Source organism: Mobula hypostoma, chromosome 10, assembly GCF_963921235.1.
Source record: "Mobula hypostoma chromosome 10, sMobHyp1.1, whole genome shotgun sequence".
In the NCBI taxonomy this organism is placed as follows: Eukaryota; Metazoa; Chordata; class Chondrichthyes; order Myliobatiformes; family Myliobatidae; genus Mobula; species Mobula hypostoma.
In genome coordinates, this window is record NC_086106.1 from 28769892 (window position 1) to 28787334 (window position 17443).

The following is a 17443-nucleotide window of genomic DNA, read 5'->3' on the forward strand; positions in this document are numbered from 1 at the left end:
GATATTTCAAAAGCTGAACAATTGAGTGAATTCCTTCCCGTATTTGGAGTATGTGAATGGCTTCTCTCGAGCTGAACTTGCCGGTGTGTCAGCAGGTGGAATGAGCAACTGAATCCCTTTCCACACAACGAGCAAGTGAATAAGTTCTCCCTGATTTGATCTTGTTGCTGTCTCAGTGGATCACATGACATTGTGAATACATTACACATGTGGAGCAGTTTATCCAGTGAAGATGTGCTAGTTTGTTCTCAGGGACCAGGATCAACGGTCTGAGGAAAATGGGTATGAAGAGTAGAGGGAAGTGGTAACCTGAGGGTTGGGTGAATGGTGTCAGACAGATTGGACCATATAGGAAAGGCAAACAGAGGCAGGTGGATGATGGATCGAGACAAACAAAAAGGAAGATGGAGACAGCAGCTTAAGTGACAAGCAGAAACACAAAGACTACCAGGGTTGGAATCTGTTAAGGAAGGTGATAATGGGAACCATTAATGGAGAAATAAAAGGCAGAAAAGGCAATGTAGTTCACTTCATAACAGAGCAAATAGTGGGGAGATCTGAGAACAATTGTCATACCTAACATTAGATACATGTTGGGAAGGTGTGCAGAAGCCTTACCATCCACTCTATGTTTTCTAGGTTCAAAAATTCAAAGTAAATTTATTAGCAAAGTACATATGTTACTGTATACAACTGAGATTTGTTTTCTTACGGTATACTCAATAAATTCAATAACAATAATAGTCAAAGAAAGACTGTACCCAACAGGGCAAACAACTAATGCAAAAGACAACAAAGTGTGTAAAACAACAATAATATATAAATAAAGAAACAATAAATATTGAGAACGTGAGGTGATGGGTCCTTGAAAGTGAGTCCATAAGCTGTGGGAACATCTCTGTGATGGGGTAAGTGAAGTTATCCCCTGAGTAATAACTGTTCCTGAACTTGGTGCTGTGAGTCCGGAGGCTCCTGCATATTCTTCCTGATGGCAGAAGTGAGAAGAGAGTATGACCTGGGAGGTGAGGGTCTCTGATGACGGATGTTGCTTTCCTGCAACAATGCTCTCTGTAGAGGTGCTCAATGGTGGGGAGGGCTTTACCCATGATGGACTGGGCCATACTCACTACTTTTTGTGGGATTTTCCATTCAAGGGCATTGGTGTTTCCAACCAGGCAATGATACAGCCAGTCAATATACACTCCACCACATATCTATAGAAGCTTCTCATGCCAAATCTTCCAAGGAAGTAGAGGTGCTGCCATACTTTCTTCACAATTGCACTTAGGTGCTGGGCCAGGGCCGGTCTTCTGAATGATGATATTGAGGAATTTATTGTTGCTGACCCTCTCCACCTCTGATCCCCAAATGAGGACTGGCTCATAGATCACCAGCTGCCTCCTCATGAAGTCAATAATCAGTTCCTTGATCTCACTGACATTGAGTAAGAGGTTATTGTTGTAGCAGACTCAGTCAGATTTTCAATCGCCCTCCTACATGCTGATTCGTCATGATTTAGCCGACCACAGTGGTGTTGTCAGCAAATTAAAGACGGCATTAGCCATACGGTCATAAATGTAAAGCAAATAGAACAAGGCACTCAGCACACTGCTTTGTGCTTCCTCTGTGCTGATGAAGATTGTAGAGGAGATGTTGTTGCCAAACTGAACTGGCTGGGGTTTGTAAGTGAGGAAATTGAGAATCCAATTGCACAAGGAGGAACTGAGACAAAGGTCTTGAAGCTAGATTAGTTTTGCGATTCATTCTACAAAACAACAAAAATTTGCGACACTGGGATAAATTGTCTGCCTCTCCACCCACAACCACACCCTTGTTGTTAAGAAACTACAGGCAACAGAACACATGTGTGTGGCCCAGAGTCCACAGTGTACCCTGGACACAGCTGGCGGTACAAAGCTGCAATGTTCCCACGCCCCACAGCTAGGTGCAGGCGGGCCAAAATTGTCGTCAATGCAGCGGCCTGCGGTGTTCACAGATTCCCCTGATTCTCCCTCATTTGAGAACTGTCCGATGTACCAGGCTCGTTGTTATTTAAACCCATGTCACACCACTAACCTACTCCCTGCTGCCCACCAGGATAAACCTTGTGTGTGTGTTGCTGGTCAATGTCCTGCATGGTTAGACGTCACATCTAGTCTTTGGTATCCATGCACCATTATTCAACCATTAGAGGTAGCTTTCTGTGCTGAGGTATTTCTGGATGTTTATAGCCACTATGTCTCTGGTGAAAGGAACACCTCCTGCTCTTTAATAATCTGCTTGTTCAGGGGAAGTGGTAGCAGTTCCAGCCTATTCTTCTATTCAGTGGCATTATGGTTGACTTGTGACCCAGCCCCAAATAACAACCTTTTCCTCATATCCCTTGATTAGCAAATTCACCCAACATCAATTCCCACCTGAAAAATAATTCCAGACTCTTACCACTTTTGAATGTTTCACCAAATGTTCCTAAAACTTCTGATTCTCTGATGCTCGCTCTGGCACTAGCACAGTTTTATCTGCACACCCGACCAGTTACTTTCATTATAAAATCCTCAGTTAACTTATCCTTTAAATATCAAATATGCAGGAAGCAGACTGGGTGTAAAAGATCAAGGTGATTTATTCAGCATTTGTCAAGAACATTAAACTCCAATCATGGGCTGTAAACATCAGCAGAATGAACCCAGACCAGGACAATGGCCATCTGCAGACTGGATGACCTACTGACCCCTTCCCACAGTCAGGCATCACCCTCCTGTGAACTTGCTGGTGATTCCACAGACTGGATTGTTTGGTGAATCTCTTCCCACATGCAGGATAGATGAATAATCATTCCGTAGTGTGAATCCGCTGATGATTCTGCAAACTGGATTGTTGGGTGAACCCCTTTCCACACTCAGAGCAGGTGAATGGCTTCTCCCCAGTGTGAACTCGCTGATGATTCTGCAGACTGGATTGTTGGGTGAACCCCTTCCCACACTCAGAGCATGTGAATGGCTTCTCGCCGGTGTGAACTCGCCGATGGTTCTGCAGATTGGTTGGGTGAGTGAATCCCTTCCCACATTCAGAGCAGGTGAACGGTCTCTCCCCAGTGTGAACTCTCTGGTGTGTTTTTAGGTTGAATGACTTGGTGAATACTTTCCCACACTCAGAGCATGTGAATAACTTCTCCCCAGTGTGAACTCGTTGATGGTTCTGCAGACTGGCTGGGTGGGTGAATCCCTTCCCACACTCAGAGCAGGTGAACGGTTTCTCCACAGTGTGAACTCTCTGGTGTGTTTTTAGGTTAAGCGACTTGGTGAATACTTTCCCACACTCAGAACAGGTGAATGGTTTCTCCCCAGTGTGAACTCGCTGATGATCCATTAATTTGTCAGACCGTGTGAAACCCTTCCCACACTCAAAGCATGCAAATTGCTTTTCTCCAGTGTGTACTCGCTGGTGTATCAGCAGGTTGCCTGACCGAATAAATCCCTTCCCACACTCGGAACATGTGAATGGCTTCTCCCCAGTGTGAACTCGCTGATGATTCTGCACAGCTGGGTGGGTGACTCCTTTCCCAGACTCAGAACAGGTGACCGACTTCTCCCCGGTGTGAACTCGCTGATGGTTCTGCAAATTGATTGAGAGGGTGAATCCCTTCCCACACTCAGAGCAGGTGAACAGTCTCTCACTAGTGTGAACTCGCTGATGGTTCTGCAGACTGGATTGTTGGGTAAACCCCTTCCCACATTCCGAGCATTTGAATGGCTTCTCCCCGGTGTGAACACGCTGATGATTCTGCAGACTAGCTGAGTGGGTGAATCCCTTCCCACACTCAGAGCAGGTGAATGGCCTCTCCCCAGTGTGAACTCGCTGGTGCTCCATTAATTTGCCAGACCGTGTGAATCCCTTCCCACACTCCGAGCAGGTGAACGGCCTCTCCCCAGTGTGAACGCGTTGGTGTATCAGCAGGTTTTCTGACCGAATGAATGCCTTCCCACACTCGGAGCATGTGAACGGCTTCTCCCCAGTGTGAACTTGCTGATGATTCTGCAGGCTAGTTGGGAAGGTGAATCCCTTCCCACACTCGGAGCAGGTGAACGGCTTCTCCCCAGTGTGAACACGTTGGTGTGTTTTTAGGTTGGATAACTGGGTGAATCGTTTCCCACATTCAGAGCATGTGAATGGCTTCTCCCCAGTGTGAACTCGCTGATGATTCCGCAGACTGGTTGGGTGGGTGAATCCCTTCCCACATTCAGGGCAAGTGAATGGCTTCTCCCCAGTGTGAACACGCTGATGTATTTTTAAGTTGAATGACTGAGTGAATCCTTTCCCACACACAGAACAAGTGAATGGCCTCTCCCCGGTGTGAACACGCCGGTGTATCAGCAGATCGGATGACTGAATGAATCCCTTCCCACACACAGAGCATATGAACGGCTTCTCTCCTGTGTGAACTCGCTGGTGTGTTTTTAGGCTGAATGACTGTGTGAATCCTTTCCCACACACAGAGCAGGTGAACGGCTTCTCACCAGTGTGGCTTCGGCGGTGAGTTTCCAGATGGGAAGGAGAAATGAATCTTTTCCCACAGTCCTCACACTTCCATGGTTTCTCCCCAGAGTGACTGATCTCGTGTCTTGTCAGTGTGGATGCTTGACTGAAGCGTTGTTCACACTCAGAACGCGTTGGCCATTTCTCTCCACTGTCAGTGGAGCTTTCTGCTTCCATGTACAAAGTCTGCTGATGTTCAGATTCCAGCGGATTGGGTGACTCTTGCAGGTTGTGATCTGTCGTTTGGTTTGAGCATCCTGTCAGTGAAGCCTCCATTACTGACACCCTGTGAAATTAATTTAAATGGAGTGTGAGAGAGAAAGGCAAGTTCTGAAATTTAGACAACTGTGACCACCATCAGAGTGAAGTGATGCTGAAACTGGCAGACCATTATAATACACATACCAAAACTCAAGATGTTACAAGACTAAAAAAATATTTATTTATTTAGGTATACAGGCCCTTTGGCCAAAAAATCACTGAGTTAATCCTAGCCTAATCACAGGACCAAATAACCTACTAACCAGTATGCCATTGGAAAGAGAGAGGGAATCCATGGGTTTACATGGAGAAACATTCAAACTCCTTACAGGTGATGTTGGAATTGAATTGTGAACTCTGATGCCCCGAGTTGTAATAGTGTTGTGCTAACTGTGATGCTACCGTGGTGCTCACTCTCTGGTGACTTAAGTTGGACTCCTGACCTCACAGTACTTTGATATGATCTTGCACATTATTGGTTACTTGCACTGCTCCTTTGTTGTATTTGTTAAAGACTTTGTATTGCATTATTCATAAAGGTTGCTGGTGAACGCAGCAGGCCAGGCAGCATCTCTAGGAAGAGGTACGTTTCGGGCTGAGACCCTTCGTCAGGACTAACTGAAAGAAGAGCTAGTAAGAGTTTCAGTTAGTCCTGACGAAGGGTCTCGGCCCGAAACGTTGACTGCACCTCTTCCTAGAGATGCTGCCTGGCCTGCTGCGTTCACCAGCAACTTTGATGTGTGTTGCTTGAAATTCCGGCATCTGCAGATTTCCTCGTGTATTGCATTAATGTTGTGTTACCTTGTTCTACCTCAATGCACTGTGTAATGCATTGATCTGCAGGAACAATATGGAAGACAAGCTTTTCACTGTACCTCAGTACATGTAACAACAATAAACCGACACCAATAACCTACAAGGCCATGCCAGGAAGATCTGAGGTCAAGAGTTCACCTTCTTATCCAGAGGTCCATTCATGAGTGTGATAACAGTGAGGTAGAAGCTGTTCTTGAGACTGGTGGTGAGTGCTTTCTGGCTTTTGTAACTGCCCGAAGGAAGAGGGTGAAAAGAGAATGTTCGGTGTGGGTGGGGACTTTGATTCTGCTGGTTGCCTTACCAAGGCAGTGAGAAGTGTAGACAGCGTCCGTGGAGGGGAGGCTGGTTTCTCTGATGTGCTGAGCTGTGTTCACAACTCTCTGCACTGTCACTGCTATAGCAAGCCGTGAAGCATGTGGACAGGCTGCTTTCTTTGGTGCATCTGTCGACACTGGTGTGCATCACAGGGACATGCTGAATGTCTAGCCTCCTAAGGAAGTACTGAGGAAAAATGTTCTTCCTGTAGAAGTACTGCAATAAAGCTTTACTAGACCATTTCCTGGGACAGCAGGTTTGATGTATGAGGAGAGATATCGACAATTAAGCCTATATTCAGCCAGTATTTAAGAATGAGGTGGAACCTTGACTTCACAATCTACCTTGTCATGATTTCCCACGTTATTGCATACCGACACTGCATTCTCTCTGTAGCTGTTACACTTTAATCTGCATCGTTAATGATTTCCCTTTTTCTGCCTCGATGCACTGTGCAGTGAGTTGCTCTGTGTGAACAGTAAGCAAGGATCAACTTCTTTCACCATCTACACTTGCATGACCTAATACACAAACTGTATTCCTTCCTCCACAGATGCTGACTGACTAATAATTATTTCTAGTGGTTGCTATTTCTATTCCACTGACTAGGTTGTTCTCCAGTCTCCAGACCAGACAGGAACCTTGTGGTCTGCTACCGGCACCTCTATTATTTTATCAGGGCAGACTCAGCACCCCTGTCCATCACATCCATTTCAAATCTGTGGACCGACAGAATCTCACAACAGGGACGGAAGTGCAAACAAATATGAGAGACTTGTGGGGTGACACAGCACAGGACTTTTGGCCCAATGAATCCTTGCCAACCATCAGCACCATGTACTTTGAACCAACAATATGCAATCACGAGGCAAGCCCACCACAATCTTTACTTTCATAGAAGGTAAAGTTTGACTTGTTACCTAACACTCAAACAAACCTCTACAGATGCACTGTTGAAAGTATTCCAACTGGTTACATCTCTGTCTGGGATGGCTGTCTGAACGTGCATGAATGTAAGAGATTGCAGAGAGTCGAGGACTCACCCAGTACATCAGGCACACACCCCATGGCAGGGTCTCCATGGTGCAGCACAGTAACATAGCGGTTAACACAACGCTAAGCAGCATTATCTGAAAGATCGGGTTTTCATTCCCGCCACTATCTGTCAGGTGTTTAAAGTATTCTTCCCCAGGACCACGTGGATTTCCTGCAGGTGTTCCGGTTTCCCCCCCATATTCCAAAGATTACATCGGTATGAGCGAGGTGTTGGCCAAAGTAAATAGGAAGGAGCTGCTGGCAGGGATGTCAGCACAGCAACAATGGCGTGTGTTTCTGGGAAAAATGAGGGAGGTGCAGGATATGTGTATTCCAAAAATGAAGAAATACTCATATAGTAAAATAGTACAACCATGGCTGACAAGGGAAGTCAAAACCATTGTAAAAGCAAAAGAAAGGGCATACAACAAAGCAAAAATTAGTGGGAAGATAGAGTAGGGGTCACCAACCCGTCGATTGCAATCGACCGGTCGATCTTTGAGACTTTCCCAGTAGATCCCGAAGAAAAATCAAAAATAAATACACAAGTACTGTTGTAATGTGAGCATTATAAAAGTAAGTAATACTAATTAGGATAATGGTAATATAGCAATATTTTCACTAAAAAGCTGTTTGTAAAGAGAGATTGTTTCCGGGTTACGGGGGTTTAGTTCCGTTCTTTCTGCCCAGTGCGCATGTATGTAGTTCGCCCACCATGTGCCGCGTTTTCAGTGTAGCCCGTGCTGCATCAAAGTGACCAATTAGATTAGGTAACAGTACAGACTGTCGCAAACATCAATATACGGCAGTGTCCCCAACCTCCGGGCCGCGAAGCATGCAGGGGTGCAGCAGTAGTCGGGATGCACGCAGCACATCTTTAAGAAAAAAAGCCGAAATAAACAAGCTAATTAATTAGGTGAATGTCGGCTCAGATCAGAGGCGACACAATCGGCACTCGCTCATGATATCCTGATAGCATGGCGGAGGCTCCACGAAAGAAGGCGCAAACATACAAATTCCATCCAGAATGGGAAGAGGAATTTCTATTTACCTTGGTGAAAGACAAGTGTGTATGTATGTTGTACCACCAAACACTAGCACTGACTAAAAGAGGGAATCTGGAGCGGCCCCACCACACCAACCACCAGGAATTTAAAGACACCTACCCCCCAAAGAGCGCAATTTGTGCCTGGAAAGTTGAGGAGCTGAAATCAGGGTTGAAGGCCCAGCAATCGTTTTTCACAAAACATGCTGCTCAAATTAAGGCTGCTATTGAAGCATCATTTTGTGTAAGTCACCTTTAGGCTAAACACAAGAAGCCTTCTACAGATGGCAATTTATTCAAGGAAGCAATGGTCATTACCGCAGAGACTGTTTTTAGTGACTTTAGAAACAAAAACGGTATCACAACCGGAATACATAATATACCGCTTGGCCCTGCAACAGTGACAGGGAGGGTAGAGTCACCATCAGAGGACGTGAATAGTTTACACTACAGTTCGATGAATCCCTGGATGTAATGCAAACAGCTCAGCTTATTGTATTTGTCAGAATGGCTTTCCAGGATTTTACAACAAAGGAGGACATCCTCACTCTTTTGCAATTAAAGGAAAGAACGAGAGGTGAAGATATTTACAATGAGTTTAAAAAATATGTCCGTGAAAATGACATCCTCATTCATAAACTGGTGGCAATTATTACTGATGGGGCTGAGCAATGCGCAGTGTGTGCGTTAGTTTTATAGCACTGAAAGTCAGTGCCTACTTCCGGTCAACTTATCTATGTGAAATTGCATTTTCACAGATGAAAATTATTAAATCTAAGTACAGGAGCTGACTTACTGACAGACACCTCACTAGGGTTGCCAACTTTCTCACTCCCAAATTAGGGACAAAAGTAGCAATCAAATCCTGGGACATTTGCGTTTACCCCGAAAAGACTACAATGACCATGAAGCCTTGCGTGGGCACCTGTGTGTGCATGCGCGTATGTGCCGATTTTTTACCCCACGAATCGGTTTTGGCTTAATTTTCATTATTTCTACTTTATATAGGCTGTGTACTTATCATATCATTCCTGCTTTTACTATATGTTAGTGGTATTTTAGGTTTTATATGTTATTTGGTATGATTTGGTAGGTTACTTTTTTTGGGTCTGGGAATGCTCAAAATTTTTTCCATATAAATTAATGCTAATTGCTTCTTCGGCGTAAAGCATTTCAGCACGAAAGGTTTCATAGGAACGCTCTACCTTAGCGGGGGGAAATACAGGACAGGTGGCAACCCTACACCTCACAGACTGTCTCAGACTGGCTGTCTGTAGTTATGAGCCAAATTTCAGGGAACTAGTAGAAAGTATTCAGCCCCAGTCATCACACTGAGTGCAACAGTCAATTTTTATCCATTTATTTTTCGTGTTGAAATAAAATTAAATAATGAAACTTAGAATTAAAGGTGTGAAGTATTGTAATATTCTTAAAGAAAGACAGCTATGGCCTGTTTGATATGCTAGTTACAGTGTTTTCTTGTTTGAATTAATTTGAAAGTTTGACAAAAGTATTTTGTGTAATTCAAATACAATTTGCCCAGATAAGAGGCCTCAAATTGGAAGTACAATCTGATCTGTTTTTTCTCTAAACGATTTAGTAGGTAGATCTTGCCTTTCACTGAGGTCGAGGTAGGGGATTTTGGGCTTAAAAAGGTTGGTGACCACTAAGATAGAGGATTGGGAAGTTTTTAAAAACCTACAGAGAGCAACTAAAAAAATCATTAGAAGGGAAAAGATAAAATATGAAGGCAAGCTAGCAAATAATATCAAAGTGGATAGTAAAAGTTTTTTCAAGTATGTTAAGAATAAAAGAGAATGACAGCGGATATAGGACCACTAGAAAATGAGGCAGGAGAAAGAAAAAAACAGGGGACAAGGAGATGGCTGATGAACTAAATGAGTATTTTGCATCAGCCTTCACTGTGGAAGACACTAGCAGTATGCCTGACGTTGTAGTGTGTGAAGGAAGAGAAGTGGGTGCAGTTACTGTTACATAGAAAATAGGTGCAGGAATAGGCCATTCGGCCCTTCGAGCCTGCACCGCCATTTATTATGATCATGGCTGATCATCCAACTCAGAACCCCGCCCCAGCCTTCCCTCCATACCCTCTGATCCTCCTAACCACAAGGGCCATATCTAACTCCTTCTTAAATATAGCCAATGAACCGGCCTCAACTGTTTCCTGTGGCAGAGAATTCCACAGATTCACCACTACATGAGAGAAGGTGCTCAAAAAGCTGGAAGATCTAAAGGTGCATAAGTCAACCAGACCAGATGAAATGCATCCTATGGTTCTGAAAGAGGTAGCATTAGAGATTGTGATGGCATTAGAAATGATCTTTCAAAAATCTTTGGACTCTGGCATGGTGCCAGAGGACTGGAAAATTACAAATGTTACTCCACTCTGTAACAAAGGAGGAAGGCTACAGAAAGGAAATTATAGACCAGTTAGCCTGACCTCAGTGGTTGGGAAGATGTTGGAGTCAATTGTTAAGGATGAGGTGATGGAATACTTGGTGACACAGGACAAGATAGTACAAAGTCAGCATGGTTTCCTTCAGGGAAAATCCTGCCTGATCAACCTGTTGGAATTCTTTGAGGAGATTACAAGTAGGATAGGTAAAGGTGATGCAGTGGATGTTGTATATTTGGACTTTCAGAAGGTCTTTGACAAGGTGCCACACATGAGGCTGCTTATCAAGTTAAGGGCCCATGGTATTACAGGAAAGTTACTAACCTGGTTAGAGCATTGGCTGATTGGTAGGAGGCAGCAAATGGGAATAAAAGGATCCTTGTCTGGTCGTCTGCCAGTGACAAGTGGTGTCCCGCAGGGGTCAGTGTTTGGACCGCTTCTTTTTATGCTGTATAGAAATGATTTAGATGTTGGAATAGATGACTGGCTTTGTTGTCAAGTTTGCAGATGATAAGAAGATTGGTGAAGGGACAGGTAGTGCTGAGGAAACAGGTAGGATGCAGAAGGACTTAGACAGATTAGGAGAATGGGCAAGAAAGTAGCAACTGAAATACAGTGTTGGAAAATGCATGGTCATGCACTTTGGTAGTAGAAATAAATGTGCAGACTATTTTCTAAACAGGGAGAAAATGCAAAAACCTGAGATGCAGAGGGACTTGGGAGTCCTGAAGGTTAACTTGCAGGTTGAGTTGGTGGTGAGGAAGGCAAATGCCATGTTAGCATTCATTTCAAGAAGAATAGAATACAAGAGCAAGGATGAGGCTTTATAAGGCACTGGTGAGGCCTCACTTTGAGTATTGCAAACAGTTTTGGGCCCTTCATCTTAGAAAAGATGTGCTGGCATTGGAAAGGGTCCAGAGGAAGTTCACAAGGATGATTCCAGGAATGAAAGAGTTATCATATGAGGAACGTTTGATGGCTGTGGGTCTGTCCTCACTGGAATTCAGAAGGATGAGGGAGGATCTCAATGAAACCTTTCGAATGTTGAAAGAACTGGACAAAGTAGATGTGGAAAGGATGTTTCCCATGGTGGGAGAGTCTAGGACAAGAGAGCTCAGCCTCAGGAAAGAGGGGTGTTCACTTAAAATAGAGATGTGGAGAAATTTCTTTAGCCAAAGGATGGTGAATTTGTTGAATTTGTTGCCACACGCAGTTGTGGAGGCCACGTCATTGGGTGTATTTAAGGCAGAGATTGATAGGTTCTTGATTGGACAGGGGAGAAGGCCGGGAACTGGAGTTGAGGAAGAGGAAAAAAAGGATCAGCCATGATTGAAAAACGGAGCAGACTCGATGGGCCAGATGGCCTAATTCTCCTCCTATGTCTTATAGTCTTAAGGTTTAGGGTTAGTGAGATTTGGCCATGTTATCTTGGCCTTGGAAACATTGCAATTTGCAGGCTGCCAAGTACAACCCTCACTGATTCGAACTGATACAAACAATGCAGTTCACTATATATTTCAATGGGCATGTGACAAATAAAACTAATCTTTATATTACAGGAGGTGCTGACTCAAGAAGGTAAAATCTATCATCAAAGATCCCCGCAACCCTGGTCATGCCATCTTCTCGCAGCTACCATTAAACAGGAGGAACAGAAGCCTGAAGTCCACACAACCACACTCAAGAACAGCAACTTCCCTTCAACAGTTCAGTCCTTGAACCAACTTGAACAACCTTAATCACTACGTCACTACAGCAACAGTGTGGCCTCTGGTGAATCTGACTGTTAATGATTCCTCGTGGCTACAGTGTGCATAACAGTTTACTATGCCTCCAGTGGCTATACGAAGTGTGAATCTAGAAACTTTGTACTGCATTAAGTGAATAAATGGTTTTTCATTGGTTGATTTTACCTGCAGTATTGACTGAGTGCTTTCCAATTATTATTTTTAGATTATAATTCTTATAATCTTATTTCTTATCTCTATGTGTACAGCTGTTTTTTTTTGGCTAGGTGTAATATTCTTGAAACTGTCTGTTCACTTTCCTTCTGTTTTATGAACTCTTAATAAAACAATCATGAACAAAAACAACAGGAATTCTGCAGATGCTGGAAATTCAAGCAACATACATCAAAGTTGCTGGTGAACGCAGCAGGCCAGGAAGACAACAGGAATTTTTAAGTGCACAACAAAAGTGATAAGAACTTCCTCCCTTCCTCTGTTGTCTGAGAGAACCCCAATCAGGAATGGCCAACTAGTACAAGAACTTATGATGCTAACAACTGCCATCAGAAGTTGCTGTATTAAAATGTAAACGCCACTGAAAAACGACTACAACGCAAAGCTGCGGAAAGGCATACACAGATGAAATTACAAAAAAGGCAGCACAGGACGGTTGATCAAGTACCAAAAACAGTGAACCCGAAAATTGGAATTATGAAAACAAAGTTAAAGTCTGTATCACAGATGACCTTGAAGCAACAAGTTCTATGCCTTGCTCCTGACTTCTTAAAGAATCTTGGATTAAAACAACAAAATCCATTACCACGCTGATCATTTTGAGCTACTATCTGGTGCTACATGCCTGTGATAGTAAGTTTCTATTGAACTTCTGCATACATATACAATCTGTGGCCACTTCATTACATCCAGGACTGGGACCCGATGTGCTGCTCTAGCCTATTCACTTCAAGGTTTGTTGTATTGTGTGGTCAGAGATGGACTTCTGCACACCACTATTGAAATCCATGAATATATGAGTTATTGTCACCTTCCTTTCAACTTGAACTTGTCTGGTCATTCTCCTCTGACCTCTCTCATTAACAAGGCATTTTTGTCCACAATAGCTGATCAGTGGATTTTTTTTTGTTCTTCTCATCATTCTCTGTAAAATCTAGACATTGTTGTGTGTGAAAATCCCAGGATATCAGCAGTTTCTGAGATATTCAAACCACACTGCTTGGCACTAAAAATCTTTCCACAAAGTCACTTCGATCACATTCCTTGCCAATATGGATGTTTAATCTGAACAACTACTGAAGCTCATGACCATGTCTGCATGCTTTTATACGTTGAGTTGATGCCATTTGATTGGTTGATTAGATATTTGCATTAATTAGGTGTACAGGTGTACCTAAAAGTGGCCACTATGTGTATATTAACAATTTGGGTGAGAATGTTGCTGGCTCACTTTGCAGTTGACACCAAATTGAAGAAGTCTGTCCAAGATTACAACAGGTACTAGATCAACTGGGAAAGTGAGCAAAGGAATGGCAATGGAACACAGCTCAGACATGTGGAGCTAAAACAGGGCACGACTTGCAGAGAGAATGATAGCCCCATGGAGCATTAGACAGAGAGACTTAGGAGTGTGTATATATGGAGTACCACAGCACAGAAACAGGCCCTTCAGCCTATATTCGTGCCAAACTATTAGCTTACCTAGGCCCATCACCTGCATCTGAACCACAGCTCTCCATACCCTTCCGGATACTTTCCCAGAGTTCTTTTAAATGTTGCATTCAAACCCACATCCACTACTTCTGCTGGCTGCTCCCGTTCCACACCCTCATTACCCTGAGCGAAGATCCCCCTCATGTTCCCCTTTCACCCTTAACCTATGACCGTTAGTTCTATAGTTCCTTGTAAGTGGCAACAAGAGGAGGTGCCGAAGAAGCCATATGGCATGCTTAACTTCATCAGGTGGGGCACTGAGTACAAAAACTGGGACCACAAAGTACAGCTGCACAAAACCGTACCAGAAATAGTGTGTAGTCCTGGTTGCCATACCCAGGAAAAATATGATTCAGATGGAAAGGTGCAGAAGGTTGCTGCTATGCTTGGAGGACTTGAGTATTATGAAGTGTCTGTACTGGCTGGGACCGTTATCACTGGAATGAAAGCAGCTGAGGGTGACTTTATGGAAATTTATAAACCCACGGGGGGTGGAGATGAGGTGGATATGCACAGAGTTTTCCCAAAATTGTAGAGCACTGGTGTAACAAAGTGTGGTAATTGGGTTGTTACTCTCACATATACTGAAGAGTACAGTGAAAAACTTCAGCCTGCATGCCATCCACACTTGCAATACATGTTTCTATTTAAACAGAGAGTGGAGAGTATATGGAGTGAGCTACAGAGACAATTATGGTGGTGGTGAAGCTGGACGTAATGATAGTTCATTTTCGATAGGTGAAGTTTGAAGGATATGGGTCAAGTGCCCTTGGCTCAGGAGTTGGGTCAAAGGGCCTATTTCATGCTGTTTAACTCTTTGACACAAGCCAGGCTGCAATATTTTAATTGCACGCAAGTGAAACTTCAGAAGGAGCATTCGAACTTTTAACCAATTTCCGAATGCCACAGTATTGCGGCTCTAGAGATTTGTTATGAGAATTCAGTTATCTAAAAACACTGTTGAAGATATTCTTCAGTGAGCAAAGAAGTGCTTGGGAATATTTAATATGGGAGTTCAAACTGTCAACGGGGTATCATGTAATTTTCAAGATGAACTGTTTCTATTAGAAGAGAATTATTCAGCATACGTTGCTACTGGGAGTTTATCACCTCAGTCATTTGTGTTCCAGTCGTGTGCTTTTTTTATTCACTGTGCAACGGTAGTGTAGCAGATTCGTGACGCTACCGCAGTTCGGAGCATTGGAGTTAAATTCTGACATCAACTACGGAATCCATGTGTGTTCTCCAGTTTCCTCCCACAGTCCAAAGGCATACCATTTAATAGGTTAACTGGTCATCGTACACTGTCCCGAGACTAGGCTAGGGTAAATCAGGGGTTACTAGATGGCACGGCTCGAAGGCCCTACTGCGTGCAGTATCTCCATAAATAAATAAATAACGTGCTAACGTTGCTTCCCTAATGGGTTTGTGCCTGTGATGCCTCTGTACGTTTTACGCCGCACCCGTGCATACATATTCTGATGCCCATGATAATAAACTGGGTTGTGACCCTGAAGTCCTTGCAGAGTCTGGACAGTACCCCGGCTGTAATCTAAGACCGTTTCTTTACCCACAGCCCACATGAGCTAGAACCTAATGCGTCCATGGCGCAGGCGCCAATACCCCAGCAGGGTAAAGTATCTGGAACCGGCCTGTCCGACTCCCCATGGAAAAAAACAGAAAATCGCTCCATTTCGGGGCGGGGGTGAGAGCCAGGACTATGGCAGTACGACAATTTCCGAAGGTCGGACCGAACCTCCCTCAGTGGAGGGAGGCAGTCCTGATTAAACACACACCGACCACGAACTCCTACCTCCGGCCGATCCACCAGGCGTCTGCTCTCAACTGCCCGCATGCGACTGCTTCTGACACCATTTCCGGGTTTCGGCGCATGCGCACAGGATTCCAACCCTACCAACGGCGGGTTCCAGGCTGCGCAGATTTGTGGGTAAAGAAGATGCCATAGTGATGCTCTGTACGTATCATCTGAGCTTTTCCACGACTGCTGACGTCTAGTAAATTGTTGATGCGGGCAACATAGCAACCAATTAAACACAGCAAGCTCCCATGGACAGTAAAGTAAAAACATACGTGAAAATCAAAATACATGCAGTCAAATTCGAGTTTACTGTCATCTCCAAAAGTTCAAAGTAAAATTTATTATTAGAGTACATGCTGGCTGGTGGCATCGGCCCTGGACTTTGGAGCGAAGGCTCCCGAGTTCAAACCCATCCAGCTCCCCTGACACGCTTTCCATCCGTGCTGGGTTGAGTGTCGAGCTAGCAACTCGACCTCGTAAAAAAGAAATTGCCTGCTACAGAAACAGCAACAGCAAAAAGTTGATGGCCTATGCGCTCTTGTAAGTTTAAAAGGCAATTTCCATTCCATCAGAGTACATACATGTCACCACATACAATCCTGAGATTCGTTTTCTGTGAACATACTTAGCAAATCTATGGAACAGTATCTGTAAACAGAGTCAATGGCCAACAAACTGTGCAAATGCAAATATAAATAGATAGCAATGAATAACAAGCATGAAAAAAACAAAATAAAGAGTCGTTAAAGTGAGACCGTTGGTTGTGGGAACACCAGACGTAGAATGAGTGTAGTTAACCCCCTTTGTTCAAGAGCCTGATGGTTGAGGAGTAGTAAATGTTCTTGAACCTGGTGGTGTGAGTCTTGAGGCTCCTGACCCTTCTACCTGATGGCAGCAGTGAGAAAAGAGCATGGCCTGGGTGGTGAGGATCTTTGATGATGGATGCTGCTTTTTGCATCAATGTTTCATTAGATGTGCTCAATAGTTGGAAATGTTTTATCCATGATGTACTGGGCCAAATCCACTACCTTTTTTCAGGATTTTCCACTGGAAGGCATAGGTGCTCCCATACCAGCCATAATGCAGCCAGTAAGCACACTTTCCATCACACATCTATAGAAGTCTGCCAAATTTTCAATGACATGCTGAATCTGTGCAGACTCCCGAGGAAGTGGAGGCATTGCCGTGCTCTCTAGACTAGTAAAATACATGTGTGCAGAAGTGCAGTGAAACACTTGAAGACATCACAGGCGCATCGCATCAGATAAGCAAGATAAGAAATATAAAACAAATTAAAAACAAATTATACACATTGTTTACAAGAAAGAACACAATTGAAACAAAAATAAAGTGCATTGTAGTGGTGATGTGTTTGTATACTGTGGTAGTGATTAAGGTTGCGCCAATTGCTTTATAAACAAAGGTGTTGAGACTTCAGACTTCTGTACCTGCTGCCTAATGTCAGCTGTGAGGAGATGGCACGGCCTGGTTGTGGGGATCTTTGCTAATAGCTTTTTCCTTCGTGAGAGAGTGTCTGCTGCAGATATTACTGATGGTGGGGAGGGACGTACCGGAGAGGTATTGAACAGAGACTATTACTCTCTGCAGCTTCTTACATTCCTGTGCATTCAAGCTGCCGTTACCAGGCAATACTGGAATCAATCAGGGTACCTTCAGCAACCCCTCTGTAGAAGATGTGGTCATGGAGATTTACAGGTTTGAACAGCCAGTAATCAGGGAGTCAC

The 17443-nt window shown here is 43.9% G+C and overlaps 1 pseudogene; it reads right to left on the minus strand.

Moving 5' to 3' along the window:
* Positions 1 to 569: 569 nt before the first annotated feature.
* LOC134352788 (zinc finger protein 850-like) overlaps positions 570 to 17443 on the minus strand; it is a 119309-nt pseudogene continuing 102435 nt past the window's right edge.